This window comes from Protopterus annectens, chromosome 11.part0 (genome assembly GCF_019279795.1).
Source record: "Protopterus annectens isolate FY-2018-M chromosome 11.part0, PAN1.0, whole genome shotgun sequence".
In the NCBI taxonomy this organism is placed as follows: domain Eukaryota; kingdom Metazoa; phylum Chordata; order Ceratodontiformes; family Protopteridae; genus Protopterus; species Protopterus annectens.
Genome location: NC_056745.1, coordinates 484,078,350 through 484,094,045, shown reverse-complemented (window position 1 = coordinate 484,094,045; position 15,696 = coordinate 484,078,350). Strand labels below are relative to the sequence as shown.

The window sequence follows — 15,696 nt, the reverse complement described above, 5'->3', positions numbered from 1 at the left end:
AGGTTCAGTGCAAACTTCACCCCCTCTCCCCTAAAGGAGAGATAACTATCCCAGCGGAGTGTAGCCTCCCAGACATCTCAAATGTGCAGGTGAAAGCTGCTCTCTAAAGCTAAAAACACAGCATCAATGGGACCGGATGGTGTCCCCGGCTGTGTGCTACACGAGCTAAATGAGGAGTTAAACCCGCACATAAGGCAGCTGTTTAATCTCAGCCTTACCACAGGATACGTGCCCAAGGAGTGGCGTACGGCAACTGTGGTCCCACTCCACAAAGGCGGTGCCTCTACGGACCCTGGTAATTACCGCCCCATAAGCTTAACAAGTCTAGTCTGCAAAGCTATGGAGAGGATCATAATGGAGTTCATAAACAAAGATATAGGGGACTTGCAGTCATTGGACCCGACCCAGTTTGGCTTCGTCAAGGGCAGATCATGCCTTTTGAACGTGGTCGACTTCTTCAAAACAGTCACCAAGGCCATTGATGAGGGAAAGGAAGTCCATACAGCCTACCTTGACCTTGCAAGAGCCACACAATACCCCACTCGGGTATTGTAGAAAAACTTACCAGCTTAAATGTAAACCCATATGTCACAAGATGGGTTGCAAACTGGCTTAAGGACAGAACCCACAGGGTTAGAGTTGCTGGCGCTATGTCAGACTCCAAGCCGGTCACAAGTGGTGTCCCACAGGGCTCGGTCCTTGCCCCCTATTGTTCGGCATCTACTTCTCAGAAGTACAGGCCAACGTGGGAAGACTTTATTGACAAAGTTTGCAGACGACTGCAAACTGGCCATAGTGGAAAGTGCATCGGACACGGATATCCTTCAGAAGGGACTCACGGAAACAGATAGCTGGTGCCAGAGCCATGGCCTGAAGTTAAACGCCAAAAAATGTATAGTCATACCCTTCGGGAAAAACAAGGTAACCCCAAGCTACCATATAGGTGGCAATCCACTAAGCACAGAAGAGGTTATCAGGGACCTGGGGACCCAGGTTAACACTGGCCTTTCTTTTGACACTCACGTTGCTAAAGTGGTTAGAAAGACCTTCTACATTGCCCACCTGATCATGAAGGGATTCACATCCAGATCTAGTGAGGTCATTGTTCCCCTGTACTCTTCACTTATCAGACCAATGATCGAGTACAATGCCCCATTCGGGATGTATCTCACCCGACATCTGCAGCAATTGGAGAGATCCCAAAAGTTCCTCACCAAAAGGATAAAGGGACTCCAAAATCTGTCATATGCTGCCAGATTGAAGAAACTCCAGCTCTATTCAGTCGCATACCGTCTGCTCAGAGGTGACATGTGCCTGACATACAAGGCTATGTCCAACCCAGAATTAATGGACATGCACCACCTCAAAAAATCCAAATCCACCAAAACCACTAGAGCAAGCAACTTAAACCTTAGCACGGATATAAATCGGACGTGTTGGAGGGATAGATTTATCACTCAGAGACTCCCTATGCTGTGGAATAAAATCCCGGTCCATGTGAGGCAGAGCACCTCGCTGGCTCTGTTCAAGAGAAATCTTGACCTGTGGATGGGAGATCGTAGGTTTACCCCGGGAATCATCTCTGTGTCACTGCTGGACAGAGGCACAACAAACTAATGGGTACAGTATTTTTTCATATAAGGGGTGGCGTAAGCCACATAATTTTGGGCTAGGCTTATAAATGCCTTAGGGCAGCTAGCCTAGTATAAACCTATGAACCTATGTTCCTGGAGATGTAGTATAGCAGTGTAAAGACTGTAGTCCTTCAAGGAATAGGACACTTTGGGAACTTTGTTAAACTGTGTCATGCATTAGAAGTTTCTGTTAGCATTAGAGAGGTACAGCAAGCTGTATGAAAATCTCAAGTAAGTAAAGGTAGTAAATACGATTTTTTTTATTTTTTCCGTTAATGAATCCAGTAACTTTTTTAAGGTTAGGGACAAGGTAGTCACTGAAAGTAACAGAACTAAAAAATTGTTTGCAAAGCTCCTTTTCAGAGAAGAGTGCTGATCCAAATGGTCCACTTTCAGACTCGGCCTGAGAGGCTGCAAGTAAAATAATAACAAAGGCGAAGATTAGTAAAGCATAAACAGTAATAGTAACAAAACATAAGCACTGGTAATTACAGTAATATCAAAAGTACGTACAATGAAAATGTCAGTAGGAATATAATTTTACATTGGTCAGATTCACTCTGTATTTTGAAAGGAGGAAGTACAAAAGTGCGGTAGATTTGGTTGTAATAAACAGATTAGGCGTGGGTGGTGAGAAAGGTTAAGAGGGATTGAGGAAGATGGTAAGTGAGGGAGAAGGGAGGTAAATATTGTGGGAAGAAATAGCCAGGGAATTGTTATGGCTAGGCTTGTATAGGCCCTAGGGCCGATAGCTTAGTACCAACCTATGAACCTAAATGGGAGTTGTCAGGTAGTGGAGGGCAGTTTTGTTAAAGTTTGGAAATGAAGATATACTTGATAATATGGAAGGGGTCGGAGGTTAGAGGTTGGTACTGTTATTAGGTAATGCTTTGGGATATGAAGCATTTACACAAGTCTTCATCCCTGTTAGAAATGCTATCATAAAAAAATCCTTGTCACGACAGCCCAAGAATACTAGCTAAATGGGTTTGGCTGCCTTAGTAGCATATTGAACAATGCCTCAGATGTACCCTGATGAAAGTAACAGTGCTTAATTTATTATTGGTATCCAGCACAGACCATGTAGTTACTAGAGGCTTCTAGTGTGTCTAATCTTGTAAGTTTGTATAGCCCTAAAATTAATTCATTTGATAATGCTATCTTTATGGATGTAAAGGCTTGGCCAAGAAATTCAACACATTTCTTCATGGTACACTGTCACACATTACCCATGCAAGTTCACACTTAAACTCACTAAAGAATTGACTTAAGGCCAAGACATCAGCTTTTAAACTCTGGAATTTTAATTCACACCTTAGCTTGGCCACCATGGGAGTAAATCAGGGAACACTGCATAATACTTTCATGTTTTCTGTGCCTGTCACTGGTTGCCAGTGAGTCAGAGTTTGCCCAGTGATTGCTAGCAGTGATATCATTGTGAACTCTTAGGGGCTTATGGACTTGTGTAGAAACAGTCAATTTTTGCTTAACAGTAAAAATAAATTGTGGCTATGGGTATGAGAAGCAGTAATAGTACCTTTATTCTAAACAATCCTCTGCTTTCAGTACTATGTCATTTTAAAGTTTTGGATGTCACAGTGGATGATCAATTTAATTTCAGTTTCAGTGTAAATTTGGCAGCTACAAAATGTTGCTGTGGATTCGGTCATCTTGTGCACAGTATCTTTTATTCATCCAAAGGTGATGTTCCCATTGTATAAAACTTGCGTTCCCATGGCACAAAGGGATGCAAGCCAGATGATTAGTGTTCAGTTAGCATGTACTGGAGCTGGAAGAAGTTGGCAAGATGATGGGAGTGAGTGGCCCACCCGGGGGAGGGAAGTAGAGGGAGTTGGCTTGACTCATCACTTGGGCGACACCCATTGGGAGATCTGGGTGGTGCAGCCCACAGAGCCCAGACTAAAGGGAATGTGCTGTTGTGGTGTAGTCATGTATTAAGGGCGGTCACAGTGGGAAGCTTGAATATTCCTCTTCCCAAAGACTAGGAGCTGTAGTGTGCCTCAGAAGCTGCCAGTCTTTGGGAAGGGAGACCTTGATGCCTGCCTGCATGATATCCTTGTGATTGAGTCTCTCCTTATGTGGGAATAAATGGGCTGTTGATGTCTCTCCTGTCAGTGAGGAATGAGTGGACCAGATACGTTAATATGTGCTGATGGTCTGTAGTGGTCTGAGGGATTTAAAAAAAAATCAAGACTGCTGTGCAACATCCTCCTGCATGTAGTCTTTTGATCCCACATACTAAAAAAAAAGATACTTTGTAATCCATGCCTTACCCTGAGAGGTTTTTACAGCTAAATTACATTCTGTATATAACAAATCCCACAGAGAGGCTATAATCATGTTTCATCAAAACCATAAAATGAAATAATTTTTGCTACTCTGAATTTAACTTTATTATGCACAGTCATTCAACTAGAAATAACAGCCTTACTTTAGAAATTGGTAAGTTATAGTACTTGTATTAGTAAAGAAACGTCTTTAGTCGTAGCAGCCCTGGTATGGGGTAAATGAATGTCTTGAGATAAGACTAGCCAGCAGCATGCATACATTCAGATTGTAGCTAGATTGAGCCTGCACTGGTGGAGTAGTGGGGAAAACCTCCAGCTGTAACACAGAAGGCCAGAGTTTAACCAGCAGCTTGGGCTTCTGAGAGTGCAGGCAAGGAGGATGTGAATGTCCATCCATCCATCCATCCATCCATCCATCCGTCCATCTTGGCAGTTAGGGATAGATGGTGGTTACACCTAGTTCATAGCACTGCCCTAATAACAGGGCCTTGGCTGGAAAGCAGAGGCCCATCATAATATAGGGAGTTTTTGCCAAAAAAGAGTTTGGTATAGCTGCTAAAGTCAGTGAAGATGGCCCCTGTCAGTGCATGTGGTGGAACACACATCTTTGGACGAGGTGGAAAAGGGGGGGGGCCTTGCTGTGATACAAATGCTCGCTTGAACACTAGGGTCTGGTTTGGTAAAAATAAAAGTAGTGTTCTCATTGCTTGGATGCTGGATAGTGAAAACTCGTAGTATCCTCATGCCTGTTTGGATTCCGCCTCCCACCCCAGACAGTATAATGCCAGGTCAAGAGTGGGTTTGGAGTCTAGACACCAAAAACAGTTAATCATTGACATTAAGCCAGACATTGTGGCCCAGACAGCTGGAATCCTAACTAAGATCTGGATGACCTGTGTTCAGTGACTCGAGCACTGTAGAAGATGGGCAGGGGCTGGGCTTGAGCAACTTGCATGAGCTTAGTCTTTCAGGGGAAGGAACAGGGGAGAGGCATGTACTCGGGCACACTGTTGCTGTTTGATCACTAGTGGAGGCCAGGGACATATGTGGAATGTTTTCTACAAGGAGGAAGGGCATTAACTGATTTGCCTATGGAGGCATGGGCATTATGCAGCAACAGCCATTACATGCTTACCCATGGATAGTACATAAGCGTGCAGGAGGGGAGAGGAGAGGGGTTAGGGCTTGAGGGCAAACGTACCCTTTGCAGCAATCAGACTGACCCATGATGCCTTGATCTCTTCATCAGTCATGTACATGGTCGGATAGAGAGATTGTGGGGGAGGATAGTGAGGTGTAGCAGACCTGATGGGTGAAGGAGAGGCACACTGAGCAGCAGACAGCTGTGCGAGAGTCAAAAAAATGGTCAGGAGGGGGGAAAAATAAATGTTGAAAGCTGCTACAGTTTTGCAACAGTGACTTGAAAACATCGACTTTATATAAGAGCAAGAGTGAGTCACTACATAAGTAAAGTGAAGCAGACTCCATGCTTCTTGCCAAACAAAGTTATTTTCTGTAGAAATTCAGTCTTATTTCAGTGTACATATTATTGGAGAGCAGCTCCATTTTCTTAATGGTTATTTCAAGTTTACTTATGCAGAGAGTTGTTGCAGGACTGTTTAGTGTCTGGGGTTGCACATCCGTATTGCTCTCCTTTTCCCTATTCCTCTGGCCACCAGCCCAAAACTGAGCAGAGGAGTGTCCAAGGCTTTTCTGAGGATTTTCTTGTGGAGTACCAGGAGTTTCCCTGTGGACAGTAGTACCCATAAAGACGTCCCAACTGGTCTGAAGCTTGTTTGAAAGACTTTATTTTATTATTCATTTTATTATTCATTTTATTTGCATTTGTTAACCGGGTTGGTCCAGCAGGGTAAGAATTTACCCTTTTTCAGTGGAGACCCGAGGGGAAAAGCTCCAAACAGACATACAAGTAGAGACAAATTTACAGTAATACAGAGCAAAACAATGTCATGAATACAATGGATAAGAAAAAAATAATGTACTGCATGGAATTAAACATAGCTATATACAAAAATATAATAAGGGTATAAAAAGAAAAACAATAATAAATCCAAGAGGAATGCAGTAAGGGAATTAAGGTTATTGGTAATCATTTGAGAATAATATGGCATTATTAGATTAGAGGCTAGAAGGAGAAATTGTGCAAGTGCAGGCGACCTCAAATCTGAGGAAGAAACTAGTGCAGGAGTAAAAAAAAAAGAGAAACGTGCATGTACAAGGGGCCTCAGGGCCTCAGATCAGAGGAAGAGATGGTACAGAAGAAGAAAGTAGTAGAGGAGGGGATGTAGTGATCTAGAGGGAGGGTGTAAAAGGGAGAGCATATAGATATAGTAAGATGTTCTTCGTGTTTCACTGTTAGTCATCACATTTGGGTTATCTGCCTGCAGGTAGCCCTCAGCCAGCTTGAATACCAGAGTCTTGGGGATTTCTGCGTTGGATGCTGTCGCTTCTTCCATGACTTCAAGTCATCAGAGGTATAAAACATGCAGCCGAAGCTATTACATCAGTCTTTCTTGCCATGTGGTGCCCGAAGCAGAAGCAGTTCGCAAATGCCGGTCAGCCGACTCCTGAAATTTTCGTTTTCAAGTTTCAGACCTGAAGTCTTCAAAAAGATAAGTACCCCGTTGGGGATCCTTTTTTCTTGCTCTATCTGATGTCAGAAAAAATGAATAATTGTCTTATCTGTGGAAAGCAAATACCTCAGATTTTCATTTTTACTGCGTCACCCGTTTAGGCCCAGACCATGACGTCCCTCGCTGTCAGTTTTGTGCCTTGTTCAACGCCCAAACTTTTCATCGTCGGGCTGTTTTTGTAGCTAAATACTTTCGCTCTCTATCTCCGTACTCCAAAATGACTTCGTTAAGCTATCCAACAACCAATCTTCCGAAAAAACGTAAGGATAAAAACAGAGACAGACCGCATATGTCCAAAACTGTCGACGCTTCCGTTAAGCTAGTCGCCAGTCCGCCGGTACTCAGTGAGGCACTTATGCAGCCCCTGATACCCACTTCTATTGATTCGCAGGCCTCTACTGAGACCCATTCGGAGTCCGGTATGCACGAGATGCTTCTTCGACTATGGAACCTGTGGATGTCTCTACCTTGGATGGGTCCGGAGCTGCTGTGCAGGCACCGGCTTCTGAGGGTGTATACAGGCCTACCCACTTTCATATTAAACCGGCGACTTTGTTTCAAGCCAGAAATACCGAATTCCTCAGTACTAAAGTTCGCACTACGCCTAGAAAACCGACTACCAAAGCGCATTCCCAGGCCTACATGCCTCAAAAACAAATTATTAGAATGGCTGAAGACCTTATTACCTTAATTAGGGGAAGCCAGCCGTCCCCATCTAAGAGACCTAGAACCGACTTTCCTTCTGATTCTTCTGATCAGGAATCTGATATCTCTGTTCCTTCTGACTACCAGGACTTGTCTACCTATGAGGATTCTGATGCAGAGGATTCCATTCCCTCTGCTTCCCTTCCAGAAGATTTTTCTTTTGGTGAAACCTTGCATACCTTTAGGGAGCATTTCCACTGGGAAAGCCAGGACTATTCTCAGTCCAGAAAGAGACTCGGAATTCTTAAACCTATCTCAGCACAGGCTTCTAGCCATCCCTCATGTGCTGGAGATTGTAGATGATGTTTTCTTGGAATACAGCCTTACCACGGATACTTTGCCTCCAGCTCCCATGAAACCTGACCTGTACTATAGAGTAACTGACACACTCAAATTCCTTTTCAATAACCCTACTGCGGATCCAGAAACCATTTCCCAAGGACCAAAAGACATTAAGGCTCCTACTGTCAAAAATCCTATCCCTTCTGACAGGGATTCTAGGACTTTAGACAGATGGGGTAAGAAGGTATACACCTCTGCTACTCTGGCCATTAGGGCTGTAAATTGCCAGTTTCATATGTTAAAGTATCAGCAGCATATTATGGGAATAATTAAACAGAAAATTATATTGATTCCTGACTGTGCAGAACACAAACATTTACAAGTGTTAATGCATTCTGCTGACCAAGTTGGTAAACATACTTTGCAGTGTGGTTATGATGCTTTAGAAGCATCTTGCAGGGCTGCTGTCACTGGGTCTGTACTTAGAAGGCAGCATGCTTGGCTTAAGGAACAAAACTTGCCAGGTCATATAAAAGCAAAATTACTAGATGCACCCTTAAACCAAGAGCGCCCATTTGGCAATAAAGCAGAAGTAGTCCTCAAAAGGATGGAGGAAAAAGCTAAATCTATGCAAACTGTTAAAGATTTCTTATAAGTGCAGCCACCCAGATTCAGTAGGCATTGGCCTTCAAAGAACTGATCCTTTCCAGTCTCTTCCAGGCCTTCTCAGTCCAAACCCAGGGGCAGCAGACCACCAAGACTTCAGTCTCAGGTTATGCACAGATCCAAGCAATGGAGTGCTCTCGTGTCCAAAACAAGGAGTAGTAAGCCACTCCTATGGTAAAATTGCACAATGACTTATCCTTAACTCCTCCAAGCCTTGCTCACCTACTTGCACCTTTAAGAGGAAAGCTAGCCCTGTATGCAAAAATGGGAATACATTACCCAAGACAAGTGGGCTTTGAACATTTTGTTTCCCTAGGATACAGATTCCACTTCCAACCCCAAGTGGATGGCCAGACCTCCCCCAAACCAGTGGGCTGAGGCCAAAAAGCAAGTACTCTCTCTCCTCAGCATCAAGACTACTCAACCTGTCCCAGCAGAACAAAGGGGACAAGGTTTTTATTCAAGACTGTTCCTGGTTCCCAGAAAAGAAAACTGCTGGCATCCCATCCTGGATCTGTCTATTCTCAACACCTTTCTGGTGGTTCCATAATTCAAAATGCTGACTGTCCAACAACTGCTTCCTATGCTAGCCAAGGATTCGTGGCTGGCAACCCTAGACTTAAAAGAAGCTTACCTGCACATCTCCATAAGTGAGTCTTGAAGGAAATACCTACGCTTCCAGGCAGGCTGTATGCACTTCCCTTTGAGAATACCCTGGGCGCAGTAGATAAGCCAAAGTGCCTAGCTCCAACCATTGCCTCTTTTGCAGGTAGAGAAGAATTCAAATTTACCCGTACTTGGTTGGACGATTGCCTGATTGAGGCCAAAAGTCAGGACTTGCTATTACAGCACCTGGCATTTGTAAAGAGACTTCGGACTTCACTGGGGTACACCATCAACGAAAAGAAATCACACCTAGTACCCTCCCAACAGATTGTATTCCTGGGAGCAAGCTTGAACACAGCTTCCCAGATGGCATTCCTCATTCCAGAGAAACAACCTACTTCAACCAACTGGCCACAAAAACCCAGATGTTATGTGATCCTATCTCGCCTACATTCTGAACTGATGGGTTCGGAGCCGATCCCTCGGCTCTGACTCGGCACGCTTATGCTATAGAGCGAGGCCTCTAATTGGCTGAGCTATCTTTATCCCAGGATGCACCACCACTAATCCCCCAGATCTCGTTTGCCGCTAACAAGCTTAGACGTGGTCTCAACATTGGCTGGGCTAAGTACTATTTATTTAGGCTTTTCCTGTCACAGATTTCCTTACTTTGAACCCAAAAGCTGTTTTAACAGCTATTGTTGTCATATTAGTGTGATTGGTGAATTTCTTGAAAAATTCGTGATTTCTTTAGTCAGGGAAGGTTTCCCGTTTTAGTTAGAGGGGCCTTCCCCTGTTGCTTTGCTGTTTGTATATCTTTCTTGGGTCAAGCACCCGTTTAAGTTAGAGGGTCTTGACTTTCTTTATCTTTTTGTCTGTTTAACTGTTTAGTGTGATTTTAAAAAAAAAAAAAAAAAAAAAAAAAAATATATAGTATAATTTTGTTAAAGTTGTTTAATTTAATTTAACTTTACCCTTTGACTAGGTTTAGTGTTTTTCTTTTTTCACTTAGATAGGTTCTGTGGTAAAGCAGTTATGTCTAAAGAACACAAACCCTCCGGGTTTAAGAAATGCACGAGGTGTGGTTTTAAAATGTCCATAACGGACGACCACTCCTCGTTTGTCTATTGCTTAGCTGCTATGCACCTACAAGAGTCGTGTAGTGTGTGCCACGCGTTCTCTTCCAGAGTCCTCCAGGAGAGGAAGAACAAATTAATCCTCAAGGGATTAATCAAGCCTTCCTTCGAGGAGGCTTTATCTTCCTCTCCGTCTCCTTCTAAAAAGAAGAAAGCGTCGGCTCCGATCAGTCAGTCGGAACCGATCGCTAAAAAATCTAAGCAGGCTTCTCCATTGGCTCCACGGACTTCGGAGCCGAGGTCGGAACGGTCTGCCTCGATGCCTCCAGCCTCGACCCCTCTGGTTTCGGAGCCGAGGTCTGGGGCATCGAGAGGCGGGTCACCCTCATCGGCTCCACTGATATTGGAGCCGATAAGGGTTACCGGCTCAGACTCATCCCCCTCTGAGCCGAAGTCCTTATCGGCACCGAGGGAAATTTCCTTGAAACCTTCCTCGGAGCCGATAGTTGTTGAGTCCATTCGGAGCCAGTCCCCGAGTCCTTCGGAGCCGATGGAGAAATTGGTTCGGGCCCAATCGGTATCCTCTAGATCATCCAAGATGTCTGATTCGGACATCGACAGGGTGCTCCTTCGACTCTTCCAGTCTCCGGTGTTCCAAAAGCTAGATGTTAAGTTGTCTATCTCGCCTTCATTCTTGCTGGATGGGTTCGGAGCCGACCTCGGCCCCGACTCGGCCACTCTAAAGCTCGAGAGTTGGTTCCACCGGCTCGAGGCTCCCCTTATATCCCACAATGCTAGGCGAGAGTTACCTCAGATCTCGTTTGCCGCTACAGCTTCGAGGTTGGTTGTTCTACCGGTTCCTGGTGAGTTTAAGCTTTTCTATTAAAAGTTACTCTTTTTACCCCTTTTTTTAGTTTAATTATTATCTAATTAGTGTAGTTCATTGAACTTTATCCCCGACCTAATTTTTTCCCGTTTTTTGTTTAAAAGAACTTTTAGTTCTTCCCTTGGGCCTTGGGCCTTCCCTTCCCTAGGGAGTGTTTGTGTAGTTTAAACTACTGTTTATTGTACTTTATTGTACTTTATTTTTTAGTATTTTTACTAAAGTAGTTATTTTGACAGGGTATAACTGGTGTGTTTGAGTGCGTGTTTGTGTTCACCAGTTAGGCTATGTCTAAAGAAGCAAAGGTCTCCGGATTCAAGAAGTGTGATGCGTGCTGTCAGAAAATGTCTCTGACAGACGCTCACACTTCTTGTGTCTATTGTCTGGGGCCTTTGCACCTGCAGGACTCCTGTGCTGTTTGCCATGGCTTCAGCCCCAGGGTCCTGCAGGAAAGAAAAACAAGCTTATTCTGAGAGGCTTGTTGAAGCCTGAGGATTCCCTGTCTGTCTCAACAGGGAAGCCCTCCAAGGCATCGAGGTCTTCGCCCGCTTCTGAGCCGAGACCTCAGGTTGTTCAACCTTGCCTTTATCGGCTCCGCTGGAGCCGATAAGACTCAGTCCACAGTTTCTGTGGCTTCCTCGGCCCGCCGGAGCCGAGGTTATCGAGTACCGTGTCGGCTCCGACAAGATCTTCGGAGCCGACAACCAGAAAGAGGTCTAGGTCACCTTCTCTTGGCTCCGTTCATTCGGCTCCAGGATCTCCCCTGCTGTCTGAACGGAGCCAAAGGTCTCATTCCTCTAGGTCATCGAGGCTGTCCGATCATGACCTTCAGAGGGTGGTGAGTCGACTACTCAAGTCTGAGGCACTAGCCCAGATGCTTCAGAGCCCGACTCATCAGTCGGTGCCTGCCCCGTCCATCAACTCTTTCCTCCTTCGACTCTCTTGAGTTCGAGCCGGGTCGTGTCGGAACCGAGACTGTGGTCACCTCGGAGCCGAGACAATTGTCTTCGCCCGTCGGCTCCGTTTTCTTCCATGGAGGAATCTCGGCGCCGACTTCCCTCGTCGGCTCCGAGGGGTGAGTGGCATCGGACCCTTGTCCGACCCCCTCCTCTCGGTGCTTGGCGCTGGTGAGTTCGGCTCCGACATCGGCCTCGGAGCCATCACTGTCGGTGCCGAGGGGGTCCTTAGCTCCTCGGAGCGGGACCTCTGGCTCTGCCTGACAGGGGTGCTTTCGAGGTCATGCGGAGTGTGTTAGAGCCTGGCTCTACTCCACAGTCGGCTCCGTCCAGCCCCTCCCTCTATGCTGCCTCAGGGTAAATCGACTCACTCCCTCATCCCGGACCGCAGAGAGCCAACTCCTCAGGAGCTCCCTTTGGGATTTCATCCTTCCGAGGCCTCTCCTGATTTGGCAGAAGAGCCCCCTCGGAAGAGGAAGTGCAAGAGGAAGCACATTGACTCACCTGAGTCTATCACTTCCGACACAGATCTGGATGATTCTGAGGGTTCCCCGTTCCCCTTCTGAAGATGTCTCATTTGCAGACATTCTGGAGATCCTTAAACAGAGGGGAAATTGGCCAGCCCTCAACCCTTCAGAGGACGAATCTGTGTATCTTGAGGCATTTGGCTCTCGTCCTTCCACCTCCTGGGTGTCCCCCCTTGGACCCCCTCATGCAGGTGGTTGCTAAAAAGGCATGGACGGCTCCTGATTCAGTGGACCCCACTCCCAGGAGACGCTCCAAATTCATCACAGCTCCATCAGACAAGGAATTTTTATCAAAAGGAGTCTCTGTGGATGCTATGGTGGTAGCTGCCGCCACAAAGAAGGAACTGGCTGATCCTTCAGTGCCTGTCCATCCACCTAACAAGGAATCTAGGTCCATGGATAGGTACGGAAGCGGATGTTCTCCTCAGCGACATTTACTATGCTCGCTGAATTACCTGTGCCATTTCACTTTCGCCTTCAAAGGGACTTGATCAAAGAAGCGAGTGAAATGCTGAAGGACCCTACAGCCGCGGGTTTCCAAGAGAAAATGAACACGCAGCTGGCTATCCTTAATTCTATTTCCAACTCCTCCATGCCTCCTCTCTTATGCGGCCGATGGAGCGAGCAGAGCCGCAGGAACAGGGGTAGCCTTACGTAGGCACGCCTGGATGCGGCTATGCAATTTTGGGAACCTTTCAAGACGTCTTTCACGAACTCCCCTTTTGATGGATCATCTCTTTTTGGTCCACAAGTGAAAGAAACCCTGACTAGGTGCGAGACTGATGGCAAGACCCTTTCTGCCGTCGGAGTCCGTTTTCTACTCCTTCTAGGCCTTACCCCAAAGGCCAGAAGGGGAAAGATGTGGTTCCGTAAACAATCCCAAGGGACTTCGCCTGACGACAGAGTCGGTTCCCGCCAGAGGCAGAGGGGGAACAACAATGGTAGACGCCGCCTAGAGGCAGAGGGTCCGCAGAACCAGGGCAATCGAAACGCGTTCTCAGATAAGCCCTTTCAGCATCCCTGAGGTGTTGCCCGACTGCCCATCTTCGGAGGCAGTCGGGAAGATTGTCACTGTACCCAGAAGCCTGGCTATCCTTGACACAAGACAAATGGGTACAGTCCATCATTTCGAAGGTTATTCTATTCCCTTTCTTCGCTTTCCAAATCAGTCAAAAATCCCTTCCAGATGTCCCACCGCTCAAAGGGATATAGCAGCTTTGGAAATTTCAAAACTGCTTGCAAAAGAGCTATTCAGCCAGTGCCAGCAGACCAACTAGGATCCGGAATCTACTCAAGGTTCTTTTAGTTCCAAAGAAAACAGGGGACTGGAGACCAATTTTGGATCTCAGTATCTTGAACAGATCGGTCAAGAAAACAAGATTTCGGATGGTCACGCTGCAATCCATTCTTCCCCTATTGGGAAAAGGAAACTGGATGTGCTCTATAGACCTTCAGGACGCGTACTATCACATAAAATGAACAGACGCTCCAGAAGATTCCTCCGCTTCAGGCTGGGAACCAGTCATTTTCAATTCAGGGCCCTGCCCTTTGGTCTCACCACTGCCCCGGTGTTTACCAAATGCATGGCAGTGGTAGCTTCTCACCTGAGACGACAAGGATTCCAGGTGTTTCCATATTTGGACGACTGGCTCCTCACAGCTCCCACCAAGCATCTCCTTCTGATGGCCAGAGATTACACTTTTCGCCTGTCAAAATCTGGGTATCTCAATAAATTGCGAAAAGTCTGTTTTGTCGCCTTGTCGCACTATTACCTACATAGGCAAAATTAGATACTGTAAACATGTCTGCAACACTAACGAACCAAAGGATATCAGACATTCAAAATTGGTATCACTACTTCTCAACAACAACAGAGCCAAAGCCAGGTTAGTTCTAAAGGTGTTGGGAATCATGGCAGACCATACCCTCCTTCCATTGGCCAGATACCACATGCGGATCCTTCAGTGGATGCTCTTTCTCAATGGTCATACCAGGAACTTCCAATGTCTCACACCATTATGATCACGCAAGCGTGCAAAAGCATCTCATGTGGTGGATGTCTTCCCCAGCTCCTGTTGGGAGACCATTTGTTCCACCTCCTCCGGTTGCTACTCTGACAACGGATGCCTCCCTGATCGGGTGGGGGGCATTATCAGGGCAGGACAGTCCAGGGCACATGGCAACCAAACGAATGCCACTTGCACATAAATGTTCTGGAGATGAGAGCAGTGCTTTTAGCGTTGCAAGCCCTTCAACACTCTCTTCCCTTGGGAACGATTGCAATCCAGACAGACAATATGTCTGTAGTGTGGTACATCAACAAACAAGGCGGAACCAGATCATACCCCTGTGTCGAGAAGCACTCAGACTGTGGCAATGGGCGATTTCTTCTCAGCGTTTTCTGATAGCAACGCACATCCCCGGAAGTCCAATCACATTGCGGACAAGTTGAGCAGAGCTATTCTCATGCCTCACGAGTGGTCTCTGAAAGACTCTGTAGTGAGAGAGATTTTTCTCAAGTGGGGTCAGCCTTGCTGCGATCTTTTGCTACTCCCCAAAACAGCAAGTGCAGAGAATACTTCACTCTATTCCCTTTACCAGGCCAACCCAGCAGGGACGCTAGTCCAAGTTTGGCCCGGGACTTCTGTATGCATTTCCTCCTTTCCCACTGATCTCTCAAGTAATACAGAAAGCTATCGCTCAGAAGGCCTCATTGATCCTCATTGCTCCTTACTGGCCTCGACAAGTGCGGTTCCCCTTTCTGCATCGATTTCTTTTGGAGCGACCGTGGAATCTGGACCTAGTTCCAGATCTTTTGATCCATCAGTCGGGTCAGTTTCATCGCTCCCTCCCCTCTCTGAACCTCACTGCTTGGTTCCTCCACTTCCAACCGTAGCCAGGCTTCCTCAATTATCTCACTCTGTTAGAGATATTTTGATAGCTTCCCATAAATCTTCCACTGAAAGATTTATTTGAGTAAGTGGAAACGATTTTCATATTGGGCACAAGGAAAGGACATAGATCCTTTCACCGCTTCCATCCAACTAGTCCTCTATTTTCTTGCTGAACTCTTCCATGCAGGTTCATCTCCATCTACTCTTAAGGTTCAATTGGCAGCTATTTCTAATTTCCATGTGGGTATTTCTGAATCCGCCCTAATGTCCCACAAACTCTGCAAAGCCTTTTTGAAAGGAGTTTTTCTTCTCAGACCTCCTGTAAGAAATCCTCCTTCTCCTTGGGACCTAAATTTAGTTCTTGCTTCTTTGATTCTTTCCCCTTCGAACCTGCAGCTTCATGTTCCTTAAAGTTATTATCATGGAAAACTCTCTTTCTGGTGGCTATCACATCAGCTAGAAGAATTTCAGAACTTCAAGCACTCAGTTGTCGTTCTCCTTACC

General features: G+C 46.0%; 1 protein-coding gene across 4 annotated transcripts in view; it reads left to right on the top strand.

Annotated features, from left to right (window-relative positions):
- The window catches only part of CSRP2 (cysteine and glycine rich protein 2), an 881,805-nt gene that overhangs the window by 199,934 nt on the left and 666,175 nt on the right, over nucleotides 1-15,696 (top strand). The window lies entirely within an intron of this gene.